Here is a 4,004-nt window from a genome sequence, read left to right as displayed (position 1 = left end):
CAGTGTGATGATCAATTTGCATATTGATGCCTGAAGCCATTCCATCCTTGCTGCTTGACACAGTTGCTGACCAGTCAGGGCTGGAAAACGTCTTTTTAATTAAAAAATTAATCAATTCTTGGTGCCATGGTTTGAGAGGGTAATCTAAACATATTTTAGGAGATAAGTTAAATCTTTGATAAGCTGTGTGCTTATCATTAAAAAACTTAAAGATCGCCCTAGCCGGTTTGGCTTAGTGGATAGAGCATCGGCCTGCGGACTGAAAGGTCCCAGGTTTGATTCCAGTCAAGGGCATGTGCAGGCTTGATCCCCAGTGTGGAGCGTGCAGGAGGCAACCAATCAATGATTCTCTCTCATCACTGATGTTGCTATCTCTCTCTCCCTCTCCCTTCCTTTCTGAAATAAATAAAAATGTATTTTTAAAAAATTATCCACACGGGTCGTAAGTCACTGCTAAGCATTCTATTAAAATCATGATTTGGGGTTACATATATCAACCTATGAATTAGAATAATTTAAGATTCGATTTTAAAAAGAACACATAAGGATAACATCAAACAAGAATGCTAAGTTTGCTGCAAAAGGTTGGACCTCTAAGGTGTATGGATCTTGCTTCAGTCAATATAAAAGAACTATACTAGGTCAGTGGTCGGCAAACTCATTAGTCAACAGAGCCAAATATCAACAGTACAACGATTGAAATTTCTTTTGAGAGCCAAATTTTTTAAGCTTAAACTATATAGGTAGGTACATTGTTATTAACTTAATTAGGGTACTCCTAAGGCCACACTCAAGGGGCCAAAGAGCCGCATGTGGCTCGTGAGCCGCAGTTTCCGACCACTGACTTAGACCATAGAATGGGAAAACCTCCTTCAGTTTTTTCCTTATAGCTTAATAGTGGAGCAATAGAATAGTAACCTTAGAATAGAAATAACAAACTAGCCCTTATAATGGAACACAGAGACTAACCTTTAGAATAGAATGTAGAAACATAGACAATAGATAAGATTAAAATCAGTAGAGCTAAATAGAAATAAGATCTTTAGCAAAGGTCAGGTAAGAAACTGTAAACATAAAACAAGAAACTGTAAAAGGTCAAAGGAGGACCCAAAACATACCATGATGTAACTATAGAGGCATGGTTATAGAATCAAATAGTATAAATACAGTTGTAACAGGGCAATAAAAAAGATCCTAATTATGCTGATCATCTGAATGCTGTCTCCATGTCCTTCATTCTTCGCTGACGCCATCCACACCTTTGGGAACCCCTGGACCGCTGGGACTGGACCCCAGCATATTCCATCTTTATTAGATAGGATATGTGCCCTCAGTAAAAGATTAGTTCCTTTTCTCCCCTTCACCCTCCCAAATACCAGCACTCAGATGCCTGGAACTCTACAGATATGTGGCCCTTTGGCTTAAGACTTTATATTCTATTAAATGGGTTTTGTTCTAAAAATTTGTTTTTAAGTCCTTGGCAACTCAGAATGCATTCTCCTATAGAAACATTATACATGGTAGTTAAGTTCTCAGGTCAAACTGTAGAAATCTATTTAACTTTTGTAAAACTAAACCATAGAAATAATAGGACTGAGGAAAGGAAGAAAGTGGTGGCCAAATAGGCAGAGGTATTGTGCACCTCCTCCTGGGACTGAAAAAGCAACTAAATCAGAGAATGTCAACCCAGAATTAACAAATTAGGCATAGCTGAGGAGACAATTTTCAATAAAGAAGGGCAGAGAACACCTGGAGAATGGGAACCCATGCCATCTTGTAGAGGGGAGCAATGGAGGCCAGGAGTACTGCCACACCAACATCCAGACCGACCTTGGACACCACCCCTGGACCTACTCAGGGAGCTGCTGGCCAGCCATAACCTGCCTGGAACCACCATTTTGCCCTGGCAGTGAGCAGAACGGTATCGTGACAGGGGTCCCAGATGTCTGTAGTGAGTGCAAGCCATAGAAAAACTCCTGAGCTGCACCTCCTTGCCAGAGCCCAAACCCAGCATCCCAGGATCCCACACTTCAGGTCCCAGCACTGTGAGTGCAACCCACTCCATCCCTGGTCCCAGTACAGAGGCACAGACTGGTACATGCACCACCCCCACCCTGACAGAGCCTCTGGCCAGTGCCCACTCTGCACCCACCACAGACCTGTCACCTGGTGTGCACCCTACCCCCAGCCTAGGTCAGAGCTGCTGGTGCAACCTGGTGTGCCCAGCCACAGGTCACAGGATCATGCTACAAGTGCTCCCAGAGAGACCTAGGGTACCATCCTGCCTTGGGTGCTGGGGCCACACAGTGAATTGAATGCCAGAGGGCTCTGGGCCCTCGCAGGGAGTCACACACCAGAGGAACTGTGCATGCGCTCCCACCGATCCCAAGAATCTGAAGTGAACAACTGAGGGACCAGAATCATGGCAGAAGGGGGTACAACTCAGAGCAGAGACAATAAAGGTGTGAAACTCAAAGAAGACCCAGCCTCTGGGCTAGCGAGTCCCAGATCATTGGACCACTAGGGGCTTCAACTCCTTGGACCCCAAGCAGGGAGCCCAGGGCCAGAAAGAGACAGCAAAAATGGGGAGACAAAGAATCAACCCCCAAAGGAAAGAAAAGGAGGAATCATCAGAAAAGGAACTAAATGAAGAGGAGGTGCCAGACCAGTGTGGCTCAGTAGTTGAGCATCAACCTATGAACCAGGTCACAGTTTGATTCTCGGTTAGGGCACATGCCCGGGTTGCTGGATCAATCCCCAGTATGGGGCGTGCAGGAGGCAGCCGATCGATGATTCTCTCTCATCACTGATGTTTCTATCTCTCTCTCCCTCTCCCTTCCTCTCTGAAATAAATTTAAAAATATATTTTTTAAAAAAAGAAAAGAAAAGGAGGCAAGCAATATTTCTGAGAAAAAATCAGAGTAAGGGTCATAAAGTTTCTAAACCACCTGGAGGAGAAAATCAACAACCTATGTAAGAATCAAGAGGAAATGAATAATGATATAACTACAATAAAGAACACAATGGAAGGTTTCAGCAGTACACTAGAAGAAGCAGAGGACCAAATCAGCTAGTTAGAAGACAGGAATTGGAGAAAAAAATTAGAAAGCAGGAGGAGAGCTTAAGGGAGCTTTGGGACAACATGAAATGAAGCAACATCCATATAATATGGGAGCCAGAAGGACAAGAAGAGGAGCAAGGATTAGAAAATCTATTTGAAGAAATAATGACAGAAAACTTGCCTGATTTAGGAAAGAAAAACGCCACACAAACAGAGACTCCCAAACAAGATGAATACAAAACAACCCACACCAAGATACGTCATATTAAATTGGCAAAGATAAAAGACAAAGAATCTTAAAGGCTGCAAGAGAGAGGCGGAAGGTTATCTACAAGGAATCTCCCATTAGACTGTCAATTGATTTCTCAACAGAAACATGAGATGCCAGAATGGAAGGGAATGAAGTATACAAAGTGATACAAAGCAAGGGACTAAATCCAAGAATACTCTACCCAACAAGACTATCATTCAAAATTGAAGGTGAAATCAGGAGCTTCACAGACAAAAGAGCCTAAGGGAGTTTACTACCACCAAGCCAAGAATGCAAGATATGCTAAAGGGACTGTTATAAAGAAGAAATAGAAAGGGAGGAAGGAACACAGGCATAAAGAGTAAAAATGGCAACAAACAAGTACTTATCAATAATAACCATAAATGTAAATAGATTAAATGCTCCAATCAAAAGACATAGGGAAGCCGAATGAATAAGAAAACAAAACCCGCCAGAACCGGTTTGGCTCAGTGGATAGAGCATCGGCCTGCGGACTCAAGGGTCCCCGGTTTGATTCCGGTCAAGGGCATGTACCTTGGTTGCAGGCACATCCCAAGTGGGGGGCGTGCAGGAGGCAGCTGATCGATGTTTCTCTCTCATCGATGTTTCTGACTCTCTATCCCTCTCCTTCCTCTCTGTAAAAATCAATAAAATATATTTAAAAAAAAAAAA

The sequence above is a fragment of the Myotis brandtii genome, unplaced genomic scaffold (assembly GCF_000412655.1).
Source record: "Myotis brandtii unplaced genomic scaffold, ASM41265v1 scaffold1381, whole genome shotgun sequence".
Lineage (NCBI taxonomy): Eukaryota > Metazoa > Chordata > Mammalia > Chiroptera > Vespertilionidae > Myotis > Myotis brandtii.
Note: the sequence above shows the minus strand (reverse complement) of the source record.